At 39.0% G+C, this 20,145-nt stretch overlaps 1 long non-coding RNA gene across 1 annotated transcript in view; it reads right to left on the reverse strand.

Annotated features, from left to right (window-relative positions):
- Window positions 1-605: 605 nt before the first annotated feature.
- The window catches only part of LOC136290317 (uncharacterized), a 21,235-nt gene continuing 1,695 nt past the window's right edge, over window positions 606-20,145 (reverse strand). The window contains exons 2-3 of the long non-coding RNA XR_010721088.1: window positions 2,011-2,096; window positions 606-1,265 (exon numbers count right to left, since the gene is read on the reverse strand). This is a non-coding gene — a long non-coding RNA (uncharacterized lncRNA). The remainder of the gene's footprint in view (window positions 1,266-2,010; window positions 2,097-20,145) is intronic.

Below are 20,145 nucleotides of genomic sequence, written 5' to 3' on the forward strand. Positions count from 1 at the left end.
TTACTCCTTGTATCAAAGGTTCTCAACACTTCTGTTGTGTCAAGCATCCAAAGGTACTGTCTGAACAACACTTTGCAGTACAAGTTACCATCAAGTGAGGTCCAGGCTCATCTCAGGCTCAAAGCACACACCAATGAATTGTGACACATCTCTGCTTGTATGACTGCCTTAGGAAAAAAAGCCATAAAACACTGGAGGGGCAAGGAGAAAGTAACCCTAGCCCAGGGTTAGGGAAAAGGGAGAGAAGGAGTTGGCAGGGACCCCAGAGAGCAGGCAGTGATTCCTGGAGGCACTTGGGCAGTGGTTAGGTGACCAAGAGGTGATGCAACAGCAGATGTTCAGGGAGAAGTCAAAAGGTGAGAGGGATACAAGTGAGACTTGGCATCAAAAGGTGAAAACCACAGAACCGTCTTTCGGAAATTGCTTCTCTGTCTCTTTAGTGGACTTATGATCTGCAGCTTTCTTCAGCTTTTAAATTCCCAATATTCAAGTTTCTTGTTTATCAACAGGCAAACCCAGCAATTCCTCATCTAACAAGATTTAAGCCTTTTGTCCTTAAACACCACTCTAAGCAAGTCTTCAGAGTACAAAACTTGTTGCTTTTATTAAAAGTATGGAAGGCATTATGCTTTTCCCTTAAGCTCAGTAGGTTAATTCATTCAGCTTAGATACTTCAATTGGTAAAGAAATTAAACTACTTTCTATGGCTTCATGAATAGCCTTGGGTTTTTTACCTCTCTGCTCTCTGTTTTTGCCTTCTTGGCAAACCTGAATGGCCAGCAGGTTAGACTTCCACCTAAGAGGAGCTTCGTTCACTTTTCCTGCTAAAGGTGCAGATACCAAAGATCTCAGAGCAGCAGGTGCATCTCAGGGCCCAGAGGTGAGAGACAATGCATCCAGTCCTTCCAAACCCATCATTGTTGGAAGCCTGGAGGTTTTAGTGTATCTATTTTGTGTATCTCCATCTCTACTCTGAATTCCTACAAAGTAAGAGACTTTTGACTATAAACTCTTTCTTAGCCCATGTATTTTCTAGCATATATTTTAACACCTAAAATACACATAAATTATATTAGAACTGTGTTTGCTGGACAGAGAGATCATTATTACCCACACTGATGGTCACATCATACAAATCTGGTTGCCCAGGAAATCTATGGAGCCAGTACCCAGCAACTAGTTCAGAGCAGGAGTCCAAACTTGGTGCTAACCCTTCAGTGCATCCTCCAGGACTCCTTGGCTCCAGAGGGTGTCCAGACAGTCATCTGGAAAATTAGAACGAGCAAAAAAAACCACTGGCAATGAATTTGTTGTTGAAATTCTGATATCAAACATCATCCATGTCATTTCACAAAGCAACTTTAACCCCTGGATTACCTACACCCACTTCACCTAAGTAGTCACAGCTACACTGTCATCCCTGCTTTCATCTAAATGTGTAGGTCAAACAACAAAGATGAGAGACAGAATAAAGACATAGGTAAATAGTTGCCATTGTAAGCTATCTAAAACCAAATTGGGCTAAATTTCTTGGAGACTCTATATGTGGTTATTGTGTGAGCAATACCATGAAGTTTTTTGGAGTTTTTTTTGCCTTTGTTCTCATAATTTTGCAGACACTTTAGAGATGTCCATCTCCATGTCAAAGGCAAAAAAAAAAACCTCTGCCTTTCAAGCAAATGCTCATACTGGACATGTGCTATCATAACACATCAAGAAGAAGACCATGAAAATAGTGGGGAGGTGCCCATAAATACAAGATTTTTGGGGAAAAATATATAGAGAGAGGCCATTTACTGGAAAGGGACATTACACATTTCCATTTCCCCAGTTATGCTGTGTTTAATTCAGTCAGAATATCTCTCCACTTTTTCCAAACTAAATCTGAAAATACTATATATTCCCTTTTTACTATCCTGTCTTTGCTGTGGGTGGCTGAAAATGGTTCACTGACAGTTCCAGGTGAAACCACATAGCCATTTGACTACAGTGTTTTTACATAAAACCCACCTCATTTTCTGTTTGGGGATCAATACATCAGCCGTCTCCAACAACAGCTCACAGATGAGATTGGAGAGCAGTTTGTACATCAGAAGCTAAGTACGAAAAAAAATTAGCAAGCAAGAAATTAAATCATTAAAACTCATCAGTATTTTTCCCAAAATATTTCATCATAATACTTCGCTCTATCTTGCTGCTCTAGACCGCAAAGCACGTTGCACGGGATGATAAATTACATTATCTTCATTTTACAGATGGGAAACTGAGGCAAAGGAAAGCAAATAGACTTTCTCAATGAATTGATAATAGGAAACTTATTTTCTGACTCTCAGTCTGGCAGTCTATTCAGTAGACTATCCCGTCTTTAATTCCTATTTGAAAAGGGTGAAAGAAATAAATGTGCTGTTATGTTAGCTTTTGCAAATCCATTTTCCCTTAGCACCAAGACAAAAAAGAAAAAAAGAAGCAAGAGTCAAATGCTCAAAATAGTTAAAAATATTAAAGCACACAATAAGACTATTTAGTTGCATTTACAGCTGGCAGGAGACTCTGACATCCTATTTTTTTATATATTTTTTATAGCTAAAGATTTCATTGTACTCTCTGAAAATCATGGTAGTTTGCCGACAAGCTTGCAGCTTCAAGTGCTCATTTTCAAGCCAACTGTATTTGAAAACAATGTTTGGCACTGAAAATAAGCAGAGATATAAGAAAAATATTAAAATCGCTATGGGAGTGACAGGAAAAAATGGAGTGAGACAGATTCCTCCAGCCTGATCCTTTATGATTCTTCTCTAGTTATTGAGTATATAAATTTCAATCCCCTAGTACAGCTGAGGGGGGAGAAAAATACATGATTATCATATCACTCAAAGCTGCACAACTTTAAAATCAGCTCAAATATAAATTCACTCTCTATAAAATGACTTTTAATATTCTTTTCCATAACATAAGTATTAAATTTTGTATGATTAAAAATTTATTTACTCTCTCTTCCTTAATTTAGATTTTTATTTGTTATCATTGCCATTCCCATCTGATCTCAAAAATCTCTCTGTACTTTATGGCAAGAGCGTACCACTACCTGTGACACATCACTGGGCTTTGAAAGCTAAGCCTTAAAGCAAATTAAAAGTGACCACTCCAACCTGGTGGCTCAGACAATGTGCATTATGCTGCTATTTCACAAAGGGAGAAAGGGAAGAAGGCAAGGGAAGAGAGAATCCTTTTCCTGGGTTAGGAAAGCACATGTGAAAGAGCTCCATGTCTACATACAGCAAGAACTTGTGAGCTAGATTGCATTGTGACCCACTGGAATTTTGTCATATTATCTCACCCTGTTCTTTTATAACTCACCAGGTCTGAATGTGTCCCACGAAAAGTAAATAAAATGAAATAAAATAAAGTGAACATCATGCAGAATTATGTTTACTCAGAACATCACACCTGAATACGCTTCTCTCCAAGACAAGGCAGCTCAGACTGTGCCTGCACCAATTACAAAAATAAATTCAAAAAAACCCCTAGCAACCTAAAACCTGCTATGATCTATGATAAAATGTGGTCAAGTAAATACTGTCAGGAACACGGTCATAAGCACCAGTGAGCCGATATCCTTTACAGTCCATGACAGTTGTTTTGTGAAATTACTTGGGGTTTGTCAGTACTCGATTTTTTTCCAGTCATTCACTCTTAACTTGAATTTTTTGTGCACATTCTTCAGTGGAATATAAGGGAATAGAAGGGGTGAATCACTGTTTTAATCTAAGAGTTGTTCACTCAAAAGGTGTGTAAATCAGATGGTTTAGCTGTTTAATATTTCTGCTCTCCATGCCCTACACACATTCACACGGGCACACTACACCACCTATTGCAAATCATAAATATTTCAGAAAAACGTAAGAAAGGTCATATTGGAATATATCCTTCTGATCCAGCATTATCCCATGCCCAACAGCAGTCTCTCAAGCAGAGGAAACCATTATATTTCCTAGGTAAAACATCCCAGCTCCCACTTCCCATATGCACAGCATTTCCACAGCACATAGGTGACGTGGACTCTCTCTCCATGGACTGGCCAAATAGAATTTTGGGTGCATGTCAGCTTTTACTGTCTGCCACACACTGCAGTAATTTTGATCAAACTTTTTCTGCTGTGAAGAAGTGCCCATAAAAATGGTTGGCTATAAAAAAAAAGTCACCCAGGTGGCTGTTCCAGGTTCCATCAGTCTCACCTGGAGGGGCCAGCTTGGCTGCCTGACACACCACCAGCCTTCTGCTCCCTGCCGTAGCTCACCATGAAAGATTTAAACTTACTAAATAGAAAAGGCAGATTTTGAAATACTAAAGTCCTGTTCCAAATGGAATAGCTTTCATCAGGGAATGGGTCCACATTAAAAAGAGCCTACAATGCCTCTCCTGGAACATCAGCTCAACACAAGTCCCAATAAAGACCATCGAGAAAAGCCCAATTTGAAGTCAATGTCCACATTTTCACCTTAATATAAGCTGATTTTGGCTTACTGTCTCTATGTACAAGTAATATCAGATTTGTCATGGAGCCTTTATAGAAGATATATTTTAAGCCCTCTAAACCCAAGGATTTTTTTTAAGAGCTATGCTCTTTTTATTTCACTGATCACTGTTAGAACAAATCATAAAGGCTGAACCATTCTTTCCAGCTTTATTGTTTGCATAAATTTTAAATAAAACTTTCATTCTATTTAAAAACACTTTGGTGTTACTTTTCATGCATCTCTTTTCCTTTATAAGAATAAGAAATTACTTTGAGGAACCTTTACACACATGTGCAATATCCACATGGTGCTAGTGTGTGAAGGATGGTCCTGAAAAAGGTGCAAAAGAACAATTCCCCTCCAGCCCTTGAAATCTGGTTAAAGTATTAATTGAATATTCTTAGGTGATATTTTGTCCAATTCTTTAACAGTGCATCCAATCCAACAGAAGATGCTTTTATTTCATGGTCCTTAGTTTTAGACCCATGAACTGTGCAGGCCCTTTTGAGGAAGATATGCATGATTTTAGGTATCACACAGCTAGATAATAATCCACTCCCAGTGTTCAAAAATCCTTAGGTTATTCAGGCCATACTGTTAGCCCTATATATTCAACAAATAATACGCAGTCTATGTATCAGCCTGGAAAAGAGGATACTGTAGTCTGACCAAATTGCAGCCTTCCAATACCTGAAGGGAGCCCACAAGAAATATGGGAAAGCCTTTTTACAGGATCTTGTCGTCACAGGACAAGGGGCAATGGCTTCAAACTGAAAGAATGAAGGTTCAGACTGGATGCTAGGGAAAATTTCTTTACTGTGATATCTTGGACAGTGGTCAGATGCCATAAATTACATTGCAAAGATACAAGAAATAATATTCCAAAGACAATGTTCTCCCCAGCTTTATACTGTGTGTAACTCAAGCCTAAGCACAATGCGTAATGAGGGGCTGTAGGAAAGAATCAGTGCCACTGTGATGAAACACTGAGTGAATGTGGTGATCTTAAAATGCCCTTGGAGAGGGCCAAGAGCAAGGCAAGTTCTCTAGGAAGGAACTTTATATTGAGCTAGAGGTTCTGAGACTACACTGAATGGGATATGAAGGGACTAAGGCTAAAACTGCTGTGAAATTTCTGCATCTCTGCACACAGACCCCCAAAAAGGTGGGTGCAGTCAGCTGCTGGATGACAGAGTCATCACCAGGAGCCTAAAGACAAGACACAAGTCATGACTGCACATGTCATCCAGTGCCATGATCTAGTTTACATGGTAGTGCTTGATCATAGGTAAATGTATAAATGGAGATATTTTCACAATAAATTTGAAAATTACACCATAATAGCAAAATAGGTTGAGCTGAGGAATTTTGAAAATAATTACAGTGTGATATAAAATATTTCATTCCCTTACTAGTGCAGCGTAAGATGACAGAGAGAAGATGAAATTTTAAAGTTCAGTCTATCTATCTACCTACCTACAGCAACTATCTCGGCATTTACACCATGGTCATCACTGCTTTATCTGAGGAGCTATCAGAGCAGTTGTGAGCTGGGGAGTTAAAAGAAAAGACCTCTTTTTATCTCAAAGGTCATGTGGATGCTATAAAAGTACAGATATGCAGTTCTATAAAATCTTGCAGGTTAAAAGGTACGTCTATTAAAACAAAACACGTGTGCAGATTCGTGCTTCCCTCCTCCAGCCTCACTGCAGGGGCACAGCTGAGCTGTGCTGGAGACTGTGAGTCCTGTTACTGGGGAGGAAGCAGCAAAATCTATGTATGTGGGAGGTGACATCCAGGACACCCCTTTATTAATTTCAGTTACTACTATTCATGCTGTTCTGCTGGTTCAGTTTAAGATATGCAAATAATAGAGAACATCTTGTCAGGGAAACTTCATCCGTCTTTTTTCCTTAATGGGACACCCAAATTCAGGCAGCAGCTGTTTCCCGTCCCATGAAAAGTAATCACAGGGTCTCCTCCACCTCACCCACACTCTTGTCCCAGCAATAGGCTGTTGCACATGACATGGGACAGCCTTGCAAAATTTCTCATTTAAAAGGCAGCCAAACTCTCACTGCTTGCAAAAAAATGGGAAGGATTCTTCTCCTGTCTTTCATGTATCTGGTCAAATGCTGAAGGGAAAAGCAAGGGGAAGGCAAGAGAATATTTTTTTAATGCAAATATTACCATTCTATTTTACAGTCTTTAGCAAACAGCCTTGACACTCAATAACCCAATTAGGAAAATGGAAATTTTTACACAATTTATGGCTGTATAATCAGGCATAGTGAGGAAGAAAGTGACAATGCAAATGGGGAAGATATCAAGGAGATTTTGTTCCCTTTGTCAAAAGGTTTACAACTAATTCCTTAACAGAGACATGTTGAAAAACCTTAATTTAATCTGCCCCAATTATTAAAAAGCATCTGTAAAGAAATTTATTTGAAAGCAAGAACTTATGAACAGAAATGAGCCCAGTTTTCAGAAATACTCAGATCCCATACTCTCACTGATTTCAATCAAGCCTTAGGGAAGTTCATGATATGGGAAAACAAAATGTCCACACACACACAGGGAAAAAAAATAAAAAGCACTCTTGTGTTATGACATTAAATTCTAGGTCTAATGTTGTGCTGGGAATAGTTATTTACACTGCTGGCAAATTTCATATTGGAAATCCTAGTCCACTGAGAATACTCTCCCCAACACTCTTTCCCCTCCCAAAAAACCCCTAAAATACTATACATTTAAAATTCCTCTGTTTTTTTCTATGTATGAAGTTTCATTAATTGTATTTGTCAATACCTACATATATGTAGATTTACAGATGTCTGTATAGAAATCTGTGTCAATATCTCACATGTGGAACCTCACATGCAGACATAAACCTTGTACTGTTGAGGCATTTTTGTTTGTCTGAGTCCATTGCCTGTTGGTAACAAAAGTAAAATCTCAGAGCACTTATTTGTCTATTTACCTACGGATTTAGGTTCCCTGCTTCTCATACTCAGACACTGTTTCCCAGGTCAGGTACCTGAGTCACAGAACGAAATAATTCTCAAAGATCAGGAAAGCAATATAAACTCCTGGTAATATCACAAGACAGGTTAAACATACATGATAGATTACAGTGACATACCCAAATACTGGGTTATGCAATAATACTTTTAGTAGCTAGGCAACTTGTAAAAATCCTTCTAGTTAATTAATTCAAAGTCACAGAGACTTACATTTCTAAGTAACTTAACTACTTCTGAAATGTTTCCTAGCCTAACTTGTCAAAATGCATGCCATAACAAACTTGAGCCAGTTTAAATCCTGAGGTATCTTTCTGGTGTTTAAACAGCTGACTGTTTCACTGCTACCTTTTCTAATTAAACTGTACATTCTGAAAATAGCATTGTGACAAAACATGCTAATTGCTGATGTTTGAGTGACCTCCCGAGACTGGCCATATGTTAGGAAACACTGCTTAGCAGTGGCTTGTTTGTGTGCTAGATTTGACAAAGGCATTATGGAAATGGGAAAGCCAAGTGCTCACTACTCCTGGAATGGAACTAATTCTGTACTGTTCAGTGTACTTAAAAATATGGATTCCATCTGCAGAAGCAGCCTGACTCCATTCCCACTGCAAACAGTGACTACAGGTCAGCGCTTCATGCTTTGGAAAAACCTCACTCTGACAATCACAAAGGATTCACTTCCTAATGAGAAGTTCCCCTCTGAGCCCTAGTACAACTTGGATCAGTAACTCCATGATCACACTGGTGCTCTCACATTTTTATAGGGCTCCAGGCTTTAAATAAACACCAGCAGAGGCCCTGTGACTCCTTGCTTCTATGTTTAGTTTCTTCACAATTCCATACTGTGCAAGATAAATACAGCAGATGCAATGATTGTATCTAAAGTACCAAATAATACTACTCCAGTAGTGTAACAAAAATGCAAAAGCAAAATGCAAAAATGCATTTTCTTGGGTTTGTAAAGTAACTGTAGGGGTTTATTATAGTAAAACCCCAAGTATGTCAAGCACCCTGGTAGCAAGTTACCACTCACATACCTTACTTTGGAGCATCTTCATCACCTTACATTCAATACTTCTGCTTCATAGCAATGTCCAATAAAACCAAGAGGTTCACTAATGTCACGAGAGAGAGCTTACTGTCAATGAAACAACTTTGCTTCTTTAATGTTCACAGTGTGAACCTACAGATAATACTTTTAATGTGACCTGGGCATTTTTGGTGGTTACTGCACTTTGGAATCAGCAGGATAGTGTTTGATGTTTAGTTCTATCCAGTTTTGTTCCACCTGCTGAAATGACCATCCTCTTCTGGGTCTCCTGCATACCCTTTCAAGGTGTGACTCAAAGCCCAAGAGCTGCAGAAGTTTCAAAATTTACTCTAAAAATAGAATTACATGCAGAATAATTAGACCCATAGAAGAATAATTATTTGCAAAAACAAGCCAAAAAGGTATGGTCTTCACCAGCATCATTGCCTCTGTTCTTAATCAGTGCTAATATAACACTGAAAAAAAGGACAAGAAGAGTAGGGGGAAGAACAGGATTGGGGGTACAAAGGAAGGAAAGCAGCAGAGAAAAAGGAGAAGGAAAAGTGAAGGGACTGTATACATTAAGATATTAAAAGGAAAAGCCATCGGTTGTTAGCATTTAACCCTAATATTATATTTTACCAAAGAGAGAACTAAAAGACATTAACTCATGTGTACTTTCTGATTTGTAAGTGTCATGCTAAGGGTTAGAAGATGAACCAGTAAAGGATAAATCTATTTGGAAACTTTTGTTTGAACTTCCTTAGCACGTCTTTGGCAGCAAAGCCAGTCCTTATAAACTCTTCCTACAAGGACTTTAACAAGACATTTTAAAGATAAATGTTCACAAAATATTAGCATAGAGAAAAATTTGAATTCTTAATCATGGAAATTTTCACTGCAAATTTAATTCTAAAGCTGACAAGCATCTGTCTGACAAAAAATTCACTCCTATGCCGTAAGCAAACAGATATAACTTGAAACCAAACTCACAGTCATTAATTCACAGGTTACCCATATGCTGAAACAGAGATGTATGAAAGCTATGTGAAGATATTAATACACTTGGGCTATGTACAAATAATAATCAGAAGGAAAGGTTAAATTTAAATAATTATTCATTAGAGCAAAATCAGTCCCTACTCTCCCTAATATGTTTCTGGAAAAGACTTTTGGATTAAGTTCTATGATTATGAGCTTTAATTTCATCTTGCATGTGTAGCTTCATTTAGTTGTCAATAATTTTGGCTAGTCTCTTAATGTTTAGCATCACAACTTCACTGCACTTTTGCATTTGTCACCTGAAATAAATGTATCCTTTCCTCTTTAATCCCTCCTGTTCACTGAGGTGTCGCATTTCTTCATTCTCAAAAAGAAAAGAAAGCAAGGGGAAGAGATTTTTGTACTTTCTACCTTGTTTCATTTTTATCAATACACTTCAAGCTTTCAGTTTCACAGAGGGTCTTGGCAGCCAAACTCCTGAAGTGCAGATTAAGAGATCACATCCTAAATTATGGTCATTGCTACAGAATGTAGTGACCTGGCCATCATCGTTGCAACCATTCTCAGCAAGCAGTCTAAGCTTGGTAGACTATTTTTTCCGCTTCAAAGCTATGTTAATTTTTTTTATAAAGTATTGACTCTTCAGTGTCAGGTATTCTCCTCATAATATCCAGTACAGGTGACCTTCCACTCCAGATTATTTTGTTTCTTCCAGTGAAGGTAAACTATCCTCCTGATTAACCTCTTCTTTTAAGAAATGTAGACACCCAACCAGTCCATAAATCCACCAGTTCTGTATTCTAGACCCCTCCTCTCCTGCCTAAGTCGGGATCTGAGCCAGTTTCGTTCTCATGAGTCTCCCCCACTGCAGACTCAACACCCTCCATTTGTAACCAAGCACTGGGAGCACGATCACGGTTCTATCAGAAGGTAAATAACTCGGTTGTCAGCTTTGGCTCAGAACTCTAAACCCTCACGTTTTAACTCCTTCCCAGACCTGAGATCCACGTTGCTATACGTCCATGTCAATTACTTCCCAGTTATGGTAACTGTCTTTCCCTCTGGCCTTGACCTTGTGCAAACTTATTCCCTTTATATCCATGGAAAACACTGCTGTGAAGTCCATTATCTGAATTCTGCTGTTTTAGGATGCGCCCATGTAATTTCTCTCTCTGTGCTCTTTGGTTCCTCCTTTCTGCTTTGCCAGACAGGAGCTGTTTGTTTTCCCCCTACACTGTGATTTCTCTTTCACCATTGAGTCACAGTGTTCTTGTTTATAAGCCACTTGTCACATTTCCAGAGTGCCAGTGTATACGTTCTCTAATGGCCCATTATATGTAGGTTTAGAAAGAGTTCTCTGCAAACACCCACAAAGCCATGCCAATTACCTTCATTCTTTTAAGCTCTTCCCAAGGCACCCAAAAAACCCCCTTACTTCAACATTAAACTACCATGTTCCGAGATGTTTTCTCTTTCTCTCCCCTTTGCCCACCCCCACAGCTGCTCTGGGTTTGTGCAGTGCTCAGCACAGGGCAGCTGTGTCCTGTGACCACAGCTCCCATGAGCTGCAGGCATGCTGAAAAAGGTCCTCACTGAAAATAAAATCTGTGTGAAAAGTAAGGCAAGGGAGCAAGCCTCTTCCTTACACAGTTGGAACACTTGACATAAAGGCAACAAGTAACATGCTAACTTATGCTGTCATGCAACCAGAAATTCTAAAAATAAAAGTAATCCATCAGAACCTATACTATATCCCTCAAAGTCCTGCATATGCCAGTTTTTTCCTGCTTCTTTCTGTGTTCTGTAAGTAGCTGGGACTTGAAATGAGAATGCAGGTTCATCTTTTCCAGCCTTGCAGATATCTCATCATCACAGCATTACTCCAAGTAATGAAACACAGACATTAATTCAGAGTGTTACTACCTCCCCCAGTCAGTCCAGAGGCACAAAGCAAAAGTTCTGCAGCGTGTATGATTTACAAGATGTTCTTAAATTAAAAAAAAATATATAAAAACCTCTCTTAATAACAAGTGCAAGATTTGATGTCTGAGAAATATATTCTAGTCTGCTTCAAAATGTTGGCATTTTCAAGACAAGACCATTTAAAGGGCATAACCTAATGAATCATTAGTACCAAAGCCCATATAAATTAAAACTACAATAAGATGCTTTTAGAATCATCACCCCCCTCCTTTTTTTTTCTGTCCACCCTTGTTATTTCACTTTCAGAGAATATCCAGAAGTACATTTACTTAAATGTCTCTTAAAAATGGCCCACTCTGATAGATTTGATGGACTCCATTTTTCTTCTGTCACAGGAAATAAATTGGACCTGATGTTTTTAAAAAAGAAAAAATGTATCAAATCAGATTCTTATTCTCAGTAGAAGGGGAAAGACATTTCTCTCATTATCAGGATCTGCCCTAATTTCAGATTAAGTTTTACATGATATGCATAAATTCATGAGTTTACTTTCTTTCTACAGGTGTCTACATAAGGTAATAGCATATTTGTTCACACATTGATATTTTTGTGGGGTTTTCTGAGAGTTAAATAATCCAGAATAGGTTCTTCCCAGAATTATATCAAGATTCTGTAATATTCAGAGTCATTTAGGAAATGGTCCAGGGAAGAAAGTCAAAGCAAAACAAAACAAAACCAAACCAGAAATATAAAGAATCCTGAAATATTTTAGCTCTGACTGGTCTCAGCTCTGGCCCAGCCTGCCTTTGTGGACAGAGGAAAAGCCACAGTTCCCAAATTCTCAGAGAACCACAGAGAGGAATACTTGACCACACACCCAATGGCAGATTTGATCTGAGAAGGAGGAGTTCTCATTTGAGACTCTGAAGTCTTTCCTGAACTTTATGTACAACGCATCCACAGCAACTAACAAAGGATAGAAGCTGTTCTCCAGTGTCACAAAGTATCATTTAATATGATGGAAATGTAAATTACTCTTTTCTGAATAAGCTCACAGCATTAATTCATTATTTTTTAGACTCTCATATTCTTTTCCTCCACCCCCCAAAAGGAAAAGCAGTATCTCCTTAAACTGCTTCCTATATCAACATGAAGGATGGAGCCAAAGAGAACTGTTCTTGGGAAGTTTATTTGTAAAATCTTGCCAGCTCACCTGAATAAATTTCCTTATGTGATTCTGTGCAAATTAGTCCTCTTTTATTTAACTGGGCTATGCTTTTCTTTTCGTTTTATTTTGCACACAGACAATTTTTGGGACTCTTTTTACCTTTGAGACACAGATGTCTGCAAACATGGAATAAATCTAATCCAGGGACAGAATAAGCAGAATCAATTAAAAAAGCCTTAAATTTTTGAGGTCACATAACAAATATAGGCATATTAGACATAATTTTAAAATACATTTAATTTCTATAGTGATTGAACTGACAAAGCAGCAATCTGAATTTCTCACCCTGCTACTGGTGGTTAAAGATGCCAACATTGGAGGTTTGGATCCAGCCTGTATTAGATGTGAAGTGAGAATACTGGGGGATTACAAAGCAAAAAAATAATTTTTTTAAAAAAAGGCAATCCAATTTAGGAGTTCTAGTTCTAAGTAATTTAGTTACTTCCAGAAACCCACCCACATGGACCAACATGAAAATGAGCACCTATAGTCTGGATGCTGGTACACCCACTGCACCAGACTGCTGTTAGTCATTTCTCACAAAGTTTCTGTAGCACAAACCAGCATATGAGCCCAAATATTCCATTCTATTCTATATTTTTATCTTCTGACATATTACTAACAACTGAAAGGTGAAAGAAGTGGAAGCTAAATAGAAGTACTAATTAAAGGAAAATATTTTCATATTTGTTTTGATTTGAATGGTTTAAGTGGGATGAGCAGAAGCAAGGACTGACTGTGTGGAGAAAGGGGAGGAGACAGCAAGATTTATTTATGAGAGATGTATCACTGATTCATTAAATCAAACAACACTGAATTATGCTAGGTTGGAAACAGTCTCACACTGGCAAAAAGACATGGATGGACAGTAGCATATTCAAATATTCTGCTAATTTGTGCATTTTCCTGTTTAAAAAAATAATAATAAGTGTCAGAATGAACAGTATGATCTTTTTGCAACCATTTTCCACTAAGCGGTATTTCACAAATCTGAATTATCCAGGGAATGTGGAATTTCACACAGTGTAACATCTCTCTCAGGATACAATCATCCATCTCTCCTGCTTCCCTGCCAAGGGATGGGTCTCTTCAGCATTACAAGGCTGCTGTGCCAAGGAGTAGCCCTCAGAATTTGGAGAGGCTGATCAGAACTATTTTAGCCAAAACCACATATCATTTCATTTTTCCAAAAAAGGAAGAGAATTTCATAAAACTGATCTGGCAAGCAAGATCATGAGCCTAAGAAGAACCCAATTAAATTCAGCAGATTCTCTCTGATGTGGCAGCAAAGGGGAAGAAACACTTAAAGGAAAACTGAATCATAACATAAAAGATAATCTGTTCACTACACACAATTACAAGGAAATCATTACCAAAAAGGCTTAAATATGTAATCTGCTTCATTCATTTTTCTCCCAAGTATAAACAAAATGTCTTTATCCAAAGTTTTGAGGACTTATAACTAATTGAAAATATTCATAACAAACAAAATTACTTGCTCAGTCCAAATAACTCCCTGCCCACATAAATCAGATCAGCCCAGAATCACAAAAAAATTCCCAGCTTGCCTCACGCTCTTCAACCCTCAGCAAAAGCTCAGCAAAAAATAGCTATGCAGCATGTTCTGAAAGTTAAATTTGGGCTATTTTGGACCTCAGGGAGAATAAATTCTGAAATCAAAGAATCTTCATGGAAACCCCCTATCACCATTTCCTTTCTATTAAGTGAGAAGCTCGATCATTTATGCATCTCTGCAGACGATATGCATGGTAATACACAGATACCTTAAAAAAATAGCCTGTTCAAAGGACCAGCTGAGATAATTTCCGACAACTTTCACTCAGCCTTGAGCAGCACAGAGCAGAGGTGTGACATCCTACAGACAGATAGCCATGGTCTGCACTAGAGTCAGTGTCTGAATCTTTTTAAGGTGAAGGTCACACACATTTGGCAAACACCCAAGAATCAAAGTGGAAAAGGTGCATGTAGGGCTTAGACAGCTGCCATCCTTTAGCTATGAGAGACTGAAGAACATCTTTTGGCTTGACATGGGCACTGGGTCCGGGTTTTTTTCAGTGTTCTTATGATCCAAGGAAATTGGTACAATATTCAAGTCCCCACCATATGAGAAGATTATTTTAATGACCACTCAAAGGGATTTTGTGAGGTCCAGACTAAAATAAGTCCAAGCCCACAACCTGGACCCTCTAATTCTGTGTTGTTTCTCAAGGAAACCTCAGTGTTGAGAAGCTGCCTGTTTCTTTCTCTCAGTTTACTCTCACAACTGTCACTCTTGCCTGGGCTGAACCTTCACTATTTCATTGCCTTCCACACATGTCTCAAACACTCACTAAGGTCACATGAAATAGAGAGAAAGAATTGGGTGACACTGGATTTTGTGTGACTCACACAAACTGATTTGTGTATGACAGCAAATAAAAGTGCGTGCAAAGCCCAGATTCCAGGTCAGTCTACCTCAGGTACATCAAATTAACATGGCTACATGTATTTTGTGCTGAGGTGGGGCATAGCTGATTAATACAAACCCCACCTTTCATTGTCAGAACATAAACTAAGGTTGCCTACCGAAGTCTAGACAAATGAAAATGTATCATCTTTCATAAACTTCTGGGAATAATCCAATTTTGTTTATAACCTACAGCCATAAAACTGGTATCAAACGGCCAAGATGCCAAACATCAAAGTCTAAGAAAGGTGGACGTTTCCTAGTGTTTTCAACTCTTTACTCTCATATATTTTAGTGATGAAAAGCATTGTTTCTCTAATCATTATCCAACATCTTGCAATAAGCAAATTGGTTCACTTTCAGAGCACTATTTACATTGAGAAAGGTAAAAAAAAAAAAAAAAAATCTGCTTAATACATACTTGTACTTACAGCATACCAGGGAAGAGTCAAAGCCATAAAATTAGACTTCGAACTTTGCCAAGGACAGAGGGAGCTCACAGCCTCTGTTCAAAATGAGATATATTTAATTATGCAGAAACTAATTAATATTAGAATTACAGCCTTTTCCTTACGTAGGTCTTAATCCACACTTTGTCCACCTCTTACTCTGAAGCTCTTGTTCAAACAAACACGTACAGGCTCTCCTTAAAATTTCATATTCCAAGAGGATCTTCATACAGTGACCTTATTCTGATTATTACTCCACGGTTTTACCGTCCCATTTGTTCCTCAGCAAAAGCATTTAAAATTCCAGGGTAGCTTCACAAACTTCACATGCACCTGTCAGTGACCTCACGGGTTTCCAAAGGTTTTTCTGATATATGGTGCCATGGGAGCCAGAGACATACCCCTTCAGAAGTGTGAACGAAATTCACACTGAAATTCAGCTTCAGGAGCACGCTCCGCAGCCTGTGCCCAGAAAAATGGACACTGAGGGGAAGCACAAAGCACAGAACCCTCTCATGTTCCTCAAAGGTGTGTGGGTAGCAGCAGAGCAGAGGTCGTGCAGATATCTACACAGTTCCTAAAGGTGGTGGAGGTGGAGGTTCAGCAGAAAAAGCAGCTGCCCATCTTGGGTCATTGCCTAAATGTGCATAGCCCCAGTTTTATTTTTTTTTTAATAAATCATGCCTAATGTTGACATGTAAATTAATATGTAAGTGCCTTAGTTAACAGACTCAATTTCAAAGAGAAAAAGTGTTATGAATGCGGCTGATCTCCTCTAATTTACCTGAGAACACCAATTCAGGGCTGGAAACAATGAAACAGCCACAGCTCTATACACCAGTTTCTGTGTGTCTATAATTTAAAGGTACCTAATGCACTCTATTTTAAACTTCTATTTGCAGTTGTTTCTAGCTTTGCCAGACTCTCAGAATCAGCACTGAAATTTTCTACAGCAAAAGTCTGCCTCAGGCTTCCCTTCCTCCCCTTTTGTTTTCTGAGTTTCAGTTAAAACTGCTTAGCTATTTCTGAGAACAAAGAACTAGGAGAAAAACATGTTGTTTTGTCCATTGTTAAAAAAAAAAAAAAAAATCCTGACTGAGAATCTTTACTGTCTCCTTCTTTTGAGTGGGATGTAAAAGGTCACATAAAAAAATCACCCTCACACTAGGGATATGAGCTCTTACATCCCTGTGAAAAGCTGCCCAAATTTGGCAAAGTTAAGAGCCTCCCAGGGATTCTGGTTCATATGCATCAGGAGAGACTTCAGAGATTAACTTTTATACTTTCCCAAGATTCAGCTGCCACTTATACGCTCTAATCCTTTCCCTGTTCTTCTTCCTCCTGTCTGCCTGGGCTGCCCTGTGGCCATGCCCATGGCCTGAGAGCAAACTCTCCCTGTTTCTCACCTATCCCCACCTAGGCACCCCACAAGCTCTTAGGGAAGGGGCTTCAAAGCTCTCCTGTGCCCCTGAGCTCAGCCTTTCAGGGGGAGAAAAGTTAAATAAAAGGGAGAGAAGAGCTGCGGGACATGAAAGTGAAATAGCAAAGCACCAAGAGACAGCTAGGTGAGCTAAGGCAGGTGAAGACAGCAGACAAAAAGGAGCAGGGAAGTCCTACATAAGAGAAAGCGTAAGGCAGACAATGGTACAGCCAAAATTTAGGAGTCCTGCTTTGTTTTCCACAAGTGGAACTATCAGGAAAGTGGGCATCACATTGCTGGCTGTGTCACCGCCACTGGAATCGGTGCTGTTCTGAAGATTCAAAATTGCTTTAAACAATCTTAAACTCCACATGATTCACCATTTAAAACTTTTTTTTTTATTTTATCCCCCCCCCTTTTTTTTTTTTTTTACCAATAGAGGAGCTAAATTAAAAATATTTGTGATGAAAAGCCAGGTATACTGGTATTCCACACAGGAAATACCAGTATTATTGTATTTACATAACATCTCCATTTGCTTCCCTTATGAATACAAATCATTACACTTCTTTTAGTTTTTAATAACACAACCACCTGTCTAATTCACTGCATGACAGAAACTACCTTGGGAAAAAAAAAAAAAAAACAACTTTAATTCTGTGGTGGAAAAGGTTAACATCTGTAGGATCTATATCATATACTTTACAAGAGATGTAAATCAATTAACACAATGTATCACAACAGAAAAATAAGGATAGTTTTCTGCTCAAAGTATGCAGTTTTTGTCGCTGAAAAATAAATAGGATTCTGTCTGTTTTATTCCTTTGTACAGTTACTAACTGTGTGCTCTTTGTTTGTGAATTCCTGACTCAAGGCACCTGGGGTCAGGTTGGCAAAGGTGCCAAATACTCCCACCTGAAATGAATAGGAGCAGAGCTTTCAGCATATAAAGAACCATTAGATACCAAACGTTTTAAGAAAAAGAAAAAAAAAAAAAAAAAAAAGAAAAGAGAGTTGTGAAATATTAGCTGCCTGAAGTGGATAGGTCCTGTTGAAAGCTGCAGTGTCAGTGGTGTAGCTTTCTCTTTCTGAGATGGGATGAATCCCTCTCTCTCACAAGGATTTTGAAGTACTGAATTGATCTTTCTTTGTGAATGACTTGCATATGACTTGCATACCTAGGTAAGCACACCACAGGGAGGAAAGAAACAGCACACTGTTTTGTTTTATTTCTGGGGTTTGAAGGTGCTAGCTTATATAAGGCCTAAAACTGAAGAAATGGGACGTTTCATGACTGAATGAGCCCTTGTTCCATGGTTGGACTAGTAGTATGTGTTCTTACTTTGGGACTATGCTACAGCATGCTTTTCCTAGGGGATGCATCAGTCTTGGGTCTTTACACAAGAATTGTTCTTAACAGCTACCATAGGATTTTCTAATTCTCATCTCTTCATTCTGCTACCCCTCTTGTTCTCTTACCAGTCTTGTTGAGTGTCTGAGCCCTAGGGAGAAATCAAGCATGGTGATGGTCAGGATACTTTGCAAAGCAGTTGTTCAGGGTTTCCCCTGCAATAAAATGAAAATTGGGCATAACTCTTTCTCTGCTAGGGTACCAGGTGCATACAAATCTGCTAATTTTCATAAATTCATCAATAAATACAGATAATTATTGGCGAATAGCCTAGAGCCATCCTAGTTGCTGGGGCTCTGATCTTCTCATGTGTTAGGTAGGGTAAAGCTTGGATAAATAAATAACTATGGATCCCACGGGAAAAGTTTGGGAGCTCCAGGCTGCACTGGTGACCACTCAGTAGGTGGCATTATATCCCTAAAGATGGCACCAAGACTGACCCCTTGCAGGATATTTTCTAAAAAATCTTTCACACAAAGTCCTTATCTTTGGCTCTCATTTGTACTTGCAGTTAAACACTCCCACCCCATTTCCTTTCTGCACAGGGCACAAATTGAACCATGAGTTTCAGTGCTGTCACCAAGTCCTCAAAGGATTCTGTGCTTGACCTCCCAGACTTCATTCAACCCCTTGGGCACCAAGGAATTCCTCAAATCCCAACCCCCTTTCTGCCTTACCAGAAGCCTACATTTTGGTAATTATGTTCCAGCTGGTGGCCTGTTTGTGCCAACACTTAATCACTCATAAAACTCTGAGTCCAGGTATTAGTAGCTGAATTTCCTCAGCTGAGGAGTCTGTGAAACTTGTAGGTATTAGTCTTGGTCCTGCACAGAAGACGCTAGAATTATTGAAGGACAGGGACCACTTTGCCTGCTTAGCTCACAGCTGAGGGCTCCACTTGCTGGTAGGGCTCAGAAAGAATTGGATGCAAAGACAAGGCAGAAATCTGTAATGTTTCTTGGGAAGGAGGCTTTGAAGGCGGGATTCAGTTGGAGAGAATATGGACACTTAAGGCGTAGACCCATTACTGAGCATTTAAAAGAAGTGCAAGTTAGAAATGGTCTTCTGTAACAGTAAGCCAAACCTTGGAAAAAAAGGGGAAAACTACACCCAGAACCCACAGAGACTCATAGAGCTTTTTAACTCCACTTTCTGTGTGTATTCCCACTGACCTCCAAGGCACAGGTTTCATTGCAAGTGGATGGGCAGACCCATTATTTCTTAACTGACCTTTGAAAATAGGATTATTTCTTAAACCTCTGAAGTACTTTGGCAAACTTTGTCCCGAGTTGTTTCTGTAGGGACAATAACACATTGCATTTTAAGTTTCCTTTTTCTCCTTACACATGGTGTGTCCCGTTTAGGACTTGACAGGGAGGGCTTGAACATAAGCGATCACTTTTTATTTATGGACGTCCTTTTGTTTTGTTTTTCAAAGAGGGTGTACAGAGAATGCACAGCACGACAAAGGATATAATAACTGTGAAAGAGAAACTTGATGCCAGTCCCTAGACTGGCTGGGCTCTGTAGGTGAGGCCCTTGTACCATCACAGTGATCACTTTGTTGGGATCGAAACTGCAGTTTGTGGAATTTAGCCTTAGAAAGAACAAGCTGCCTGTATTTTGATACCCTCCAAGGGAGGGAAGGGGGGAGTGGCAGGAGATGGCAATA

The sequence above is a fragment of the Chamaea fasciata genome, unplaced genomic scaffold, assembly GCF_029207755.1.
Source record: "Chamaea fasciata isolate MVZ Bird 193981 ecotype frontalis unplaced genomic scaffold, bChaFas1.0.hap1 SCAF_5, whole genome shotgun sequence".
Lineage (NCBI taxonomy): Eukaryota > Metazoa > Chordata > Aves > Passeriformes > Sylviidae > Chamaea > Chamaea fasciata.